A 14595-nucleotide genomic window follows, 5' to 3' on the forward strand; every position below is an offset into this window, starting at 1 on the left:
GTGTCTGTAAAAAGGAGCTGAAAACTGAGGACGCCAGTCAAGGAGCCATGGTGCAGACTCCTCTAACAGACGCGTTTTCTTTCTCCACCTAGCGCGGGTCTCCAGCAGTTGTCGTGCACACACCTGAGCAGGGGTTTTCTTTGGGTGGCTTGCTTTTATAAATTCTTCCTAAAGCGTTCACTTGCCTTTTCACAGAAACCGCATTTCTATTTCTTTTTGGCTTTCAGAGGTCATCAGCTCACGTCACATTTCATCTACGCGGTTACGGAACTGAGTACAACTGTTGGAAGCAGGTGCCCGTGTGGCCCCAACCACACCTGTGAGGGAGGGGGCCGTGTGGGTGGTCTGGGGGGCGGGGGAGAAGGGCAGGTGCCAATCATTAGGTGAAGGTCGTTGTAGAGTGCATCACCTGTGTGTGAATGTGCCTTGGGAACCATAAAAATGCAGTATGTCGCTGAACCACACCTTTGTGCATTATTCTTTGTGCATTTTACATGTCAGCTCTGTCCACGGGTCAGACAGACTCTCTGGGGGCAGAGGGCTGGTCCTCATGGTGCTCAGAGGGGTGAGGTAGTCCCTCGGGGAACAGTTTCTGGAAGCCAGATGCCTTTTTCAAAGGCCTTCAAGGTAGGATTTCTGACAGAGGACATGTAGCCATCACGTTTGAAGGTAGAGGAAAGGCAGGTCTATAAAATCTCCTGGAGTGCCCTACTAACCCGCAGAGAAGCTATTTGGGACATAAATCCTCAGTCTGAGCGCCCCCCCGCTGCTCCTGGCTGAGGAGAATCCCCTTTTGGGGGAGAGGTGGCACCCCCCCCCCCACCCCGCTGGCAACAGGGGCAAAGCGCCAAGGTCCGTGACCTGAACCCAAAAGGCCTTTGTCTCAGCAGTTGACTCTGACTCTGTTTTGCAGAGAAAATGGAGATTGGAGGCATTTACTCCCTCTGCTTCCTGGGCCCCGCATGAACTTTCACCCCTCTACCCTTGCCCCAACTCTTTTTACTCGTCTTAAGTACCAGAAGGGCCTGAATCAGAAACCTGGGACCCCCAAGAGCCCAGTATCCCCTTACTTCCAATAGGTTATCAATTCCTGTTGGCCTCTCTTCCATGGCCTTGCCTGACCATCTTCTCCTGTCACTCCCCTGCCAAGTCATGGCTGGCCTCGCTCCCTCCAGCCCACTTACCCCCCAGGAGTCCTGTCCACGCCACCCCTCTGCCCGAAATGTCCAGCATCCCCCTGGTCAACAGGAGAAGATTCCCAACAGCTCAGCCTGGCACACGGGGCCCTCACAATTTGGGCTCACCTACCTGTGCAACGATTTGCCCATCCATTCACTCATACACATCCTGAGCACCAGACCTATGGAGCTACTCTGAGCTTCCAGAATACTGGTCCCTCTGCCTGAAATCACTTTCTCTCATCTTCCACCTTCTCAGACTACAAGTTCCTGCTCAGACTTAACATCTTTTATGAAAACTTCCCCTGACTCTCAGCCATGCATTATAACAAAAAATTTATTGAGTGCCTACTATATACTATACAGAACAGGGGGTGGCTAACACAACTTGGTGTCAGCTCTCATGGGGCCTGCAGTCTGGAGAGGCAGTGTCAGACACAGAAAAATGTAACTCTGTGACTGTGATGGATGTGATGGATGGCTATAATAACGGGCCGTGACCTCAGCAGAGAGGTCTGGGAAGGATCCTCTGAGGAAGTCACAGTGAGGCTGCAATGTGAAAGACGAGAAGGGTGTGGAAATGATGTGAACTGCCACGTTCCATACAGTCAAGAGCAGTATGGGCAAAGGTCCTGTGGCAGGTGGGAACACGGTAGACAGAAGCAACAACAACAACAAAAGGGCCAGGGTGGCTGAAATGCGGGATCAAGGGTCATGGTGATAAAACTGGAAGCCGGGCAAGGGCCAGACCACCCAAGATTCTTGAGGGTAAGGAGTTTTATCTTTATCCTAAAAGTAATGGGGGACCATAAAAGTAGTTTCAGCAGTGCGTGTTTGTGTGTGTGTCGTCCAAGCATGTGTGACTCACCAGATTTCCATCTTGAAAAGAACAGAAGTGTAGACCAGAAGTCAACAGAGTTTTTCAAAGTAAAGGGCCAGACAGAAGATATTCTTGGTGTTGCAGCCAGATGGCAAAACCAAGGCTATGATGTAGACACCTATGTGATAAAGGATATATAAATTTCTACAAATTTTTCAAGGAAGCTGAAAACATACTAATAATGGAGTACTTTTTTTTTTTGTAATAGAGATCTGTTAAAGGGGAGAACAGAAAGATTTTTTGGAGGGATAACATTTTGCTTAATTGGGGTTCAAAGCCAGTGTTCCCGTATCATCAAGTGTTCATGTATATAAAGCATTTTGAGCTCATGGGCCATACAAAATCAGACAGCGGCGGATTTGGCCCACGGACCACAGTTTGTGGATCTGTGGAGCAGATGTGGACTGGAGATGGGTGAGTGGGGATACAGGGGGGACCTAGTTCTATGGTGGTCCAGGCCAGGCAGCTCGGATGTGAGTAGTGACAGAGGGGTATTTGCGGGTGAACGTGACAGAACTTAGTGATGGATGGGTACAGGGGGGTCGGGGGGGGGAGGTGTCAGGATGGCGCCCAGATGTCAGGTTTGCACCTGTGAAGATGGGGAGTACTGTGAGAGTTCAGTTTTGTTTTGAGACCTACAACAGAAGCTGCCACTGAGGCGGCCGGACCGACGGCTCCCAGGCTGGGAGGTCTGTGAGTTCTGCGAGAGCGCAGAGCGGGGCTTGAACTCACAAACCGTGAAATCGTGCCCGAGCGGAAGTTGGACACTTAGCCAACTGAGTCACCCAGGCGCCCCTAAGGAGTGCCTCATCAACTCCGTCTTCAGGGACCAGCATAATATGTGGTACCCATGGGCACTAAGGACATGAGAGAGGGAGACAGGGTGGGGGGGAAGGGGAGAACTTCTGTTCCTACAGGATAACATGGAGAAGACCCCCTCAATTCACAAAGGAATCCTTCTCTGAAGAGCAGACCATGTCCCACGGCTAACCTTCCCAAGAGCTGCTTTTGATAAGGGTCACTGGACCCGCCCCCCCCCCCCCCAGTTACGTTAAATCATCCAACCGTGTGAGCTCACACACATTTATACACAAATCTCCTCCCCACCAACCCTTGCAACATGATTTATGGTGATAGTGTATTAATAACACACCCATCAGCTGTCAGTTCAACATGTCTAAATATTATGCTCCATCACCCAGAACATCATTTTTTTAAATTAAAAAAAAAAATGAAGTGGCAATTCCACTCACAGCAAGGAGGGTAGAAAGGAAAAAAAGCTACAGGTTAAAGAAAATCAATTTTTCTCTTTTCCTTGTTTCCCCCCCCCCCCCCCCCCCCCAAATAAAATAAGAAGCTCGTGGTTCCATTTCTTTGACAGCCCTGGGATGAGGTCAATGCTGAGATACAGAGTGGCCTGGCCTGATGACCATGGGGCGTGTTTGCAGGCATCTGTAGAGCTCAGAGCAGACGGGTCCCCTGGTCCACAGCCACAGATCATCTGGGCTCCAATGTGGAGTCTGTGACAGGGACATCAAGGAGTTCACAGGAGGGTGTGCATTCTGGAAAGCAGTGAACAAAGCACAGACATGTATTTTTGTCCACAATTTTGTTTGGTCCTCACAACAATTTTGTTTTGTCCTCACAACAAACCTGTGAGGTTAGAAGTGTTTTCCCTATTTAAAAGACGAGGGGATTAATATGGAGGGGATAATCTGCCCCAGGTCACACAATTAGTGACAAAGGTCTGGGCCTCCAGCCCTCTGACGCCCAAGGATGAGGCTTCCTGTGATCTTCTGCAGTGTCCCTGGTTCCCCATCACAGATCTGATTAGCATGAAGCTACTTCCCTAGTTGGAGCCGTCCGGCTTTCTCTTTGACTTCCCGAGGGTCAAAGCCAGTTTTACCACAGTACAGACATGCCCTGGGAATCTGGCCACCAGCACTTAGCAACCTTCAACCCTCCAGCACATAGCCATGAGCTCGGAAGTGCTGGAAAAGAAGCTGATGCACTTTACAACAAAAAAACCTATTTCGAGTCCGAAAGGGATAAGCTCCAGCTATCCGGAAATTTTTTTTTTACTCCTCAGGAACTTCTCCCTGGAGAGACACAAATGGCAGGCAGTTTCCTCACAGAAATGCCGAGACCGCTGTTCTGCAGTCAGAAGACCAGAGTTCAAATCCTAAGCTCCCACTGGCAAAGTAAGAACCCAGACCCAGCAGGTTGATCTTGTCTTTTTTTATTTTTTATTTTTTTTTGGCGGGGGGGGGGGGGGGCGGTGAGGAGCAGGTTAAGTTTCGACATCTGTAAAAGAGGGATAACAATACCTACTGTTCTAGTTTTTTGGTGAAGATTAAACCAAGAGAACGTACGGGACATGCATGGCACCCAGTGAGGACTCACGGAGGCTCACCACCTGGGGTGGGGTTCCTGTTGTTTTGTTATGACTTGGGTACAGTTTAGATCGGGCCCAATGACTCAGTCAGGATTGAATTGGTGTGGTTATTCGTTTCCTGGGCAACCCTGAGCCCTCCCTTTGTTTCACTTAGCAGATTGGTGCTCAGGGGCAGAAGCTGCCAGAAGTGGACACGATAAGGAAGAGAGAAACACTGTATGAACCGTCCCCTGGAAAACCTCCGCAGTCTGGGGCCCTCTGGTGCAGGGACTAACAACCGTATTTACCCCACTACCCACTGCATCCGGGTTCATTCACCTTCATCCCTAATGAAGATGGGGAGACACCATGGAAAGCCTCACCTTGCGTTTAAAAAAATTTTTTTTTAAAGTTTGTTTATTTCTGAGAGAGAGAGAGAGAGAGACAGAGTGTGAGCAGGGCAGGGGCAGAGAGAGAGGGAGACACAGAATCCGAAGCAGGCTCCAGGCTCTGAGCTGTCAGCACAGAGCCCGACGCGGGGCTCGAATCCACAAACTGAGCCTTACCTTGCGTTTTAGCACGTCATGCACTAGGCAGAGAAATAAACTGAAGAATGTAATTGCTCACATGACTTGCTCATTGTTGAGGGAAGATTTCTGGGCCAGGTGTGCCCCTGCAAGACAGGCCTTCGGCCCCCCATGGGTCAGTGAAACTCAGGAGGTACCTGAGAGGGACTCTGACTCAGTCCAAGTCCTCCCATGTGGTTACTGGTAATGAAGGAGGTGCCCTGCTCTCTGGGGTCTAGCCCTCAAGCAGTTCAAGACCCCAAGAAGAAAAGAGAAGTAATTATTTAGTGGCCATCTAAAGCTTAACAATATCTATGGGTATCATTAAAGAAGAAAGGGTGTACCTGTTACCCATAAAGAGTCATTTCATTCCTGCCATGATACCAGATAAGGAGACAGTCTACTTCCTTTCCTGTTTCAAGAGGGCCCCCAGCTCTCAGATTCCTGGAAACCGTCAGTAACTCTGTCCCTAGCTGCAGTTTCCTTACTTTTAGTCACAGCCTCTGGGCCAGCCTCAACAACGGTCCCTTTAAGGAAGTTGGGACACACTGTGTGGCGGGGCTGTCCCAGGGAAGCAGGCCCGGGGTGGCTTCGGTGGCCCACATCTGCCACCTGATCCGGTGGGAAAATGAAAGCTTCCCCAGCGGAAGCACCAAACTCTCTCAGAGCTCATGCCAAGGCAGGTGTTCGAGAAGGAAAAACGAGGCCAACCTAAGCTTCAGTGTGTGGAGGGCACTCTCACATCCATTATTTTTCTGTGAGGCAGGCCCCGCAGGAGGCCGCATTCCCATTCTGAGCTAAGCTGTGGAGGAAGAGATTTCCAAAGGATCCCCCATGCCAGTATGAGAAAACCCGAGGGACTCGAAAGCGGAGGCCTCTGGTCCCAGGCCAAAGGGTCCCCAGAGACCACAAAACCACTGCCACTAAAATGAGACTAGGGCACCCACGTGACTTGAACGTCCTCCAAAAACACTAACAAGAAGGCATCATGAAAGTGCAAAAAACCCAAATTCCTATTTATTTCTATTCCATCGATAAGCGTCCCAGCCTTCTCTCAATAGCTCCTATTTTGTCTGCCTTCTTTCCCGCCTCCCCCCCTCCCCCCCATTGTTGGTCTTCTGGACCTAACCCAAGTCTCCCCTCTCCGTTTGATTATGTGCACATAGATTATCTCCCTCTTCATGGGACACTCACAGGAAATTTAAACATTCTCAGACGGGGTTCTTTTAAGCCCACTTCCCCTGCCCTCCACCCCCACCCCCCACTCGGTTGCTGCGTATTCAGGAAATGCAAACCCAATATAAAGATAACCCGGACCAAACAGAAAAGGAGACTGGCCCTGTGACCTTGTTGGGCAAATGACTTCCCCTCCCTGCATCTCAGACTCAGCTTCCGCAGAACAAGGAGGTTGGGCCTGATGGGCTGCAAGGAGGTCCCTCCGGCTCTGACCTGCGAAGGCTCAGATGGCTGAGCCTCGCTAGCCCCTGCCTGGTCCCGGGGACACACAACAATCCTGAGTCAGGATACTGAGGCAGTGGGGTTTTCTACCACCTCACACTACCCGTAAGCATCCTAATCTACGGTGGGGAAAGAGCGATGGGAGCCAGGATGGGAGCCTGATTTCAGGCTCAGTTCTGCCATCTTTAGGAACAGGGAAGAGAGTGAGTGGGGGAGGGTACCTGAGCAGACTTAAGCTCCAGCTTCAGGGTTTTAATTAAAAACAAAACCCAACAAACAAACAAACAAACCCCAGAATGTATATAACTAATATAATAAAGATTTTAAAAATATTTTTAAAGGGGAGCCTACCCAACAGTGAGAAGGAACTAATGTCAATCTCCAGAGCAGCACTTAAAGACTCGGTTTAAGACCTCTATCCATTGGGGGCGCCTGGGTGGCTCAGTGGTTAAGAATCTGACTTCAGCTCAGGTCATGATCTTGCAGTCTGTGAGTTTGAGCCTGGTATCGGGCTCTGTGCTAACAGCTCGGAGCCTGGAGCCTGCTTCGGATTTTGTGTCTCCCTCTCTCTCTCTGTCCCTCCTCTGCTCTCTCTCTCTCTCTCTCAGAAATAAATAAACATTAAAAAAAAAAAAATCATCTATCCATTGGCTTTTAGTGCCCCTGCCAGCATAGGAGTCCTTTGCCTGGGGCTCCTCTGGTCTCTGTATCCATAATAATCCTGGCTCCCCAAACTCCCCCCAAACTCCTAGACAGCCCCAGACATAATGTGTTGGACATAATGTGTTGAACTTCTTGGTTCTGGAAAACGGCCTCCACGACTGCACCTAGAATAAACCCCTTGTTTCCCTGTGCGGGGCTGACAAACAGAACTTGGGCTGGGTTGTCACCCAATGAAGAATATTTCATCTACCAGTTGAGCTCTCCCGGGGCAAAGACGGTTGGATGGCATAAGTAATCAATCTTGGCTCACGGCTCTGAGTAACTCGCATGGAGGAGGGACAGGAAGCATGAGTCATCATGGGGAGAGAGCTGTTAATAGACTTTGAGGTTTGCAGGCAGGGGTGGGGTTCGGCCTGGCCCCTCAGCTGGGTGGAGTGTATCTAGGACATCATCTTGGGAGTTGTGGAGAACAAAGAAGCCCCTCTCTAGAACCATAGCAACATCAGCGCTCAGGCTCCTAGAACCTGCATCCTTCTAGATAGTTGAGCAACACTTGGAAAAGGAAGACAAGTAGTTGACTCCAAGTAAATCGCTGATACTTACAGACTGCATTTTTAAAGAAAGTTGCCAATCACTGTTTTACAACAGTGAGCTGAGGACCTAGAGTCAACTGAAGCATTTGTTAGTGAGACAGAAGCCAAATGCTAATCCACCCAAGACCACCATGTTCACTGGCCACGACTGGTCAAACACACTTGGGAAGCTTGGTGAAACACAGTCAACATTGACTGCAGGACTTCTCAGGGCTTTTGATATGCTAGTGGCTCTCCGAGAGGAGCCGGCCAGAAGCACCGCACTGAGTCTCACTGGCTCATGAGAACACCCATCTCTGTTCACGTTGGTTCACACCTTTTCTACACCCAGCTGCCTCACTCTACCTGCCCCATCGGGCCAGCTCCAGTCTGCCTGCTCCAGCCTTCCTTGGCCACTCAACAGGATACAGTGCTGTCCCCCTACGGCAACCCATTCTGTACACCCAACACTTAATCTCATGAAGATGGTTTATCCGTTATGTCTGTTTTTGGTCATAAAGTCTTTTCAAATTAATAGACTCTATTTTTTAGAGTAGTTTTAGGGTCCCACCAACTCTATGCATTTTTTTTTTTTATGCCACTTGCCTACTGTATAAAGCCTACGGTCACTATGAATAGCAGACGCTGAATAAAGTCATTGCCTGACAGATCTCAAATCAGGAAGCGATATAAATCTGAGAGTGATATAAAGCCACTTAATAGAAGGGCGTGTGTGAAATAAAGCGTCACGCCAGCTATAAGGATGAAGGTAAAATGGACAGTGAGGGCCACCTCTCTCTCACCCTCGCTGGACATGTGTCCAGTGGATTGGTTGTGCCATCCCTTGATCTGGGGGGTCCACAAAGGAAAAGTCCCCAGTCCACAAGGGAAAAGTGTCATGAGGCCCCAGCCCCCTCACGGTTCCATGACCGAGGGCACATCTTGGAGGAAGGACCGAGATTCTTGAGTATCTCACTTCCAGAACCCTTGGTTTATATCCTCTGCAAATACTGGCCAGACCAGTGTAGGCTCTGTTTTCCCTCAAACTTTCTTTAAAAAATACCCCAGTTTGAAGAACATAATGGTGAAGCTGGGAATCCCACACTGCCCCTAGATTTCTGCCTCCATTTTCATCATGTTTCGTAAACCAGCTTTTGTCAACTTAAAAGTACCACTGAACAAAAGCTCGGGCCTTGAAGGGGTCTGTCTCAGTTATAATAACATCGACTACCACAGACTCAGTGCTGAGATGCTTCAAGTTCCTGTCACCAGCTCAACGTGCACAGTCTTACTTAGTCCTTAAATAGGTCGGTCTATTGTCCCCGTTACAGATGAAGAAACTGAAGCTCAGAGACCCCGAGCTAGTAAGTGACAGAGTGAGGTTCAAACTCAGCTCTTTCTCCCTACCCCCAAAGCTCAAAAAGCCTACCCACTGTGCTCTGTGGCCTCTCCTCCAACAAACGAACGGCACATACCAAGAGACGGAAAAGCCGACAGCAGAAAGGGTGGGGGCAGGGGAAGAGGAGGGAGGAGACTGGGAAGGAGAGAGTGGCATGCAGAGGAGAGGAAGCTGAGATTTGGAGGAGACGCACATGTGTCTGGCACTGGAGCCAGGAGGCCTTTGAGGAGTGGGAGTGAAGCGGGAAAGTTGCTGGTGACTGCTGGAGAAATAGGCCACAAAATATGCAGAAGCCATTTCCTCTCTTAAGGAAGATAAACAATAGATTCGTAAACAAATTTCCCAAAGCTGTTCAGCTATTTAAAGCATTCTGGTAGGGACTCCTTATCCCTTGTGAGCATAAAGTTCATCCACCAAAAATGGTCAACAGTTACCTTGGGGAGAGGGGAAGTGGGAAAGGGGGACAGGAGAGGACATACCTCACAATGCATCACCTGTTAGCCCTGTGACTGCAGCCAGTTATGTGCCCTCTCTGAGCCTTGGTTCACTCTTCTGTGAACAAGGACTAGTAGCTGCTGCCCCTCAGAGCTATGGTGGAGAAGAAAGAAGATATACTTTCTGGCAATATGGCAGTCCAGATGCCCTCTTGACCTTCCCTGTCGAAACAATTGACATGCTGGATAAAATGTAAAACAGAAGAAATGTATACACATCACCGAGCTGTGCTAATGGAAGGATTCTTCAAAGACCAAAAACAAACCCAAAGCAGCAACCCTCAGAAGTGGGCTAGCAGCAAAGCTGACTTTTGCCCTGAGGGTTCCTGTCGAACCCTAGAGATTCTATGTTTGCCAGGAGAGCTGCACAGGGCTCAGGGGCCAGAAGAAAAAAACCTAGTTCCTCCATAAAGTTGGGGTGGAAGGCCTCACCCTCAGGGAATAAGAAATAAATGTACAACACAGAAGGGGACTGCAAGGAAACCTGACCTTGGGCTGGTAGAATGGGAGACAGATCTCTCCTGGAAATCTGTAACCACAAGCTGGACCTCACACAGGTTTGGAGTTTGAATTGATGCTGCTTATGTAGCTAGAGAAGTCTTCGGCAGAAAATCAATTTAAAGTGATTTCTGGATGTTAGTGCCCTGCCAGCAATTAGCAGAAATTAATACAAATTCTCTCTGGAAAAGTCAACATCAACGAATACCTCAAGAAATTCTTCAAGTTGCAAGGAAAATGAGCAGTGCACAGGAAACAAGGCACCATGAGTACTAATCAGCAGAACTAGATCCGCAAGCATTTCAGAGTCTCTGGAATTACCAGACACGAAATGTTACGATGTCCAAATAGCTACCTGAATAAATTAAAGAAATAAAAAAAGAAGTTTGCAAACATGAGCAGGAAATAGGAGACTAGGAAAAAAATCACCAAGTAGATCTGAAGTATAATGAGCCAGAACTTCTAGAAACAATAAATAAAAGTATCAAAAAGAAACTGGATGCAATCAGTGGGTGGATTAAACAGCATTTGAATCACAGAATACAGGAGTTGGATGGAAGGCAGATTTGAAGTAATTATTGAGTTCAGCCCAGAGAAAAAGAGAGGTTAAGAGATACAGAGAGCAGGGGTGCCTGGGTGGCTCAAGTCAGTTGGGCATCCAACTTTGGCTCAGGTCATGATCTCACGGTTTGTGAGTCCGATGTCTGCCTCTGAGCTGTCAGCACAGAGCCTGCTTCAGATTCCGGGTCTCCCTCTCTCTCTGCCCCTCCCCACTCACGCTCTCTCTCTCAAAAATAAATAAATGTTAAAAAAAAAAAAAAGATACAGAGAACAGAGTGAGAAGGCCTAACATAAGTCTAATAGGAGTTTCAGAAGAAGGTATCAGAGGGAACAGAAAAGAGGCAATATTCAAATAAATGAAAGGTGAGAAATTTCCAGGACTATTAAAACCAAAACCAAACAGACAGACAAAAACCGTTGTTTTTAACCCAGCCAGAAAGAAATGCCAGGTCACTTGTAAAGGAACAGCAATTACACTGAAGGCCGACTTTCTCAACAGCAATCTCAAGGCCAGAAGCAATGAAATAACGGCCTCAATGACCTAAGAGAATATATTCAGTAAAGCTACCTCTCAAAATGGAGAGCAAAATAAAGACATTTATTTTCAAGCCAACAAAAGCCCCAAAACCAAAGCAAACTGGAAAAAATCTTTGAGAATTTACAACCAACAGGCTCTCACTAAAGGCTGATGCTGAAGTATTTATTTCATGCAGAAGGAAAATGACCTCAGATTCATGAAATAAGGGTAAGAAAAGATAATGATAAGTATGTAGGTACATCCGTATCAACACTTACTATATAAAACAACGATGTCTGACTGGTAGGGGAAAAAACCAGGACAGGATGAAAACACAGCATAATAATTGTATAGGGGCACCTGGGTGGCTTAGTTGGTTGAGCACCCAACTTCGGCTCGGATCATGATTTTTCAGTTCATGGGTTCGAGCCGTGCTTCGGGCTCTGCACTGACAGCTCAGCACCTGGAGCCTGCTTCAGATTCTGTGTCTCCCTCTGTCTGCCCCTCCCTGCTCACACTCTGTCTCTCTCTCTCCCCAAAATAAATAACCATTAAAAAAAAAATTTTTTTTTTAAATAATTGTAGGGGAGCCTGGGTGGCTCAGTCAGTTAAGCGTCGGACTTCGGCTCAGGTCATGATCTCACGGTCCGTGAGTTTGAGGCCTGCGTCAGGCTCTGTGCTGACAACTCAGAGCCTCTGGGGCCTGCTTTAGATTCTGTGTTTCTGCCTCTCTCTGCCCCTCCCCGACTCGTGCTCTGTCTCGCTCTGTCTCTCAAAACTATATAAGATGTTAAAAAATAATAAAATAATTGTATATAAATTGGGAGAGGCATCGAACTAGAATTGAACTACTGTCTGGTTCTTGCATTGTTGGGGAGGAAGATAAAGACCCAGATTAATTTTAGCCTTCGGTAAGTACGCCAGTTATAACAGCTGGAGTAAATACTGAAAGATCAGAGTGTACAACTTCCAAATAAGACGATGGAAAATGGAATGAGGGAGAAAAACACCTCAATCTAGAAGAGCAGAAAAAGTTGCAAGTATACAAAGGTGGTACAAACGTATCTGAATTCACCAATAACACACACTGATTCTAAACAGCACTGCCTTAAAACATGTAAAACAAAAATTTCAGCACTACAAGGAGAAACTGACAGATCCAATGGGAGATTTTTAAGATAATATCGATAATCGATAGAGTCACTGGACAAAAATAGGACGTATTATAGATGATCTGAAAAGTATAACAGACTAATTTATTTTGATGATCATATACAGAAAACTATATCCACTAATTATAGAATACACAGGTTTTTCAAGCACTCATGGAACATTTGAGAAAAAAGTTGAAAAGAGATAATCTATAAAAAAGGAGCACACAGAAGGGGTTCAATGCTTATTTCAAACTCTCTCCAAGGATCCAAACCTATTCTGTCTTGATGTACTTCACGTCTAGCACAGTGACTGTCCCAAAGGAGGCTCTTTTTTTTTTTAATTTTAATTTTATTTATTTTTAAAATTTACATCCAAGTTAAGTTAGCATATAGTGTTATAATGATTTCAGGAGTAGATTCCAGTGACTCATCCCCTATGTGTAACACCCAGTGCTCATCCCAACAAGTGTCTTCCTTAATGCCCCTTGCCAATTTAGCTCATCCCCCCACCCACAGCCCTTCCAGCAGCCCTCAGTTTGTTCTCTGTATTTAAGGATCTCTTCTGTTTTGTCCCTCTCCCCGTTTTCATATTATTTTTTCTTCCCTTCCCCCAGAGGAGGCTCTTTAAATGGAGTGAAAAAGAATGATGAACGGAGGCTTCCCCGTTGAGTACGGCACAGGCTGGCGAGTGGCAGGGCCAACACGGGGGCCCTTTCCAACATGGAGAGGGACAAGAGGACAAGGTGAGTGGTGCCAATCTCTAGGGGGAATGGATACAAGCAAGGAAAGCAAAGTCATGACAGCCATCTTCAAATGTGAAGAGGGTCACATGGAAGAGTTTCTGGAAGTCCAGTCTTTGTGGTTCCAAATGGCAGAGCAGAGAAGGGCAGACAGGAATTACAGAGAAGAATTTGTCCCAAACCAGGAAGAGTTTTCCAATAATTCACTGCTCAACACTGGTTAGGAATTGGCCTGGGTGATCTTCTAAGACCCCTTACGACCCTATGTGGGACAGGAGCCTGTCTGGGATGTCTTGGGAGTCCCAGACCACGGAGTGATGGTCCTTCCAATGCCATTCTTCCAGAGATTCCTTCACCCAAATTTCCCTGGCTCTACAAATCCTAAGAGATCTGCCAAAGGTCCCAGAGTCAGGAGGTCATAGAGGACTAATGAGAGCTTGAGGCCCTAAATACTCAATTCAGCGTCGTTTCTGTTCCACCAATGTCCTGTCTATTACCTGCAATGGGCATGCTTTGCCCTGCCAGGCTGACATGCACTTTCTAAGCCTACCCATGTGCCAGTAAACCCCATTCTCCCAGCACAAGGTGCGAGATCACAAGAGCATAGAGAATGAGTTAGAATAACAATGCCTGAACCTTCCAGGAGAAGGAAAGCAAGCTCACCTTGACCTCCGCAGCAGATGGTTGAGTTGGGGGCTTGGCTCTGGGGGCTTCTCCTGTGGCCGGCCAGTCATGCTGCTCTCATGCTGCTGGGCAGGTGGGAAGAGGAGGCCTGGTTCTGTGGGGGAAAAGAGCAGGAAAGATCACTCCTTCATCGTTCGCTCCTAGCTCTCCATCACCAGCCTGCAGGGGATACCAACCAAAAGCCCAGGGAGTTCCTGAAGCTGGCTTCACTCACTCTCATGTCCTCGGGGAGCGGGCATGGATGAGACAAACATTTCCCGTGCCCCATATGTGCCATGCGGGGGTATGAGGAACAAGGCGACAAAGATGAATTAGATGTATTCACTGTTCTCAAAAAACGGTTTAGCAAGAGAGAGAGGTGGGGGGGGGGTGCACATTTCATTACAATATAATTTGGTAAGTGCTGTGATTTCCCCAAATTCATTCAACAGCCTACCTGTCCCACAGGGGAGCAGAGGCAGCTCGAGCGTACTCCGCACGAGACTTCCCAAAACGCTTGTCAGGAAGGGCGAGGTGTCCCTGTTTTTGTTTTAATTTCCAACCCACCGCCGATGAAAAAACACTTTTATCAAAGGTAATAAAAATGAACTGGTAGAAAAATGAAGCGAAAAACTGCCCCTCCAGAGCACCACCTCTCAAACTATTCGATTCGACCGATTGCCCCGTCCAGTCGGTACAGAGGTTTCCAAGTGCTTACTTGCCCGGTACTTGTCTCGCAGCCCGGTAAGCGATTTGCAGCTAGCCATCATTCCACAGACCACAGCTGAACAGCATTGCTAGCTACAGCAGAAGTTAGTAACACAGAGTCGGGCTTTCCCAAGACGTCTGGCTGATCTCTGGGTTCAGACGAAACGGCT

The 14595-nt window shown here is 47.8% G+C and overlaps 1 protein-coding gene across 16 annotated transcripts in view; it reads right to left on the reverse strand.

Moving 5' to 3' along the window:
- Window positions 1-14595, reverse strand: part of TRERF1 (transcriptional regulating factor 1) — a 228946-nt gene that overhangs the window by 56726 nt on the left and 157625 nt on the right. For all 16 annotated transcript variants that reach the window (XM_058733955.1, XM_058733953.1, XM_058733951.1 and 13 more), the window contains one exon: window positions 13718-13832. The gene's annotated coding sequence lies outside the window, so the exon portion shown is untranslated. The remainder of the gene's footprint in view (window positions 1-13717; window positions 13833-14595) is intronic.

The sequence above is a fragment of the Neofelis nebulosa genome, chromosome 6 (assembly GCF_028018385.1).
Source record: "Neofelis nebulosa isolate mNeoNeb1 chromosome 6, mNeoNeb1.pri, whole genome shotgun sequence".
In the NCBI taxonomy this organism is placed as follows: domain Eukaryota; kingdom Metazoa; phylum Chordata; class Mammalia; order Carnivora; family Felidae; genus Neofelis; species Neofelis nebulosa.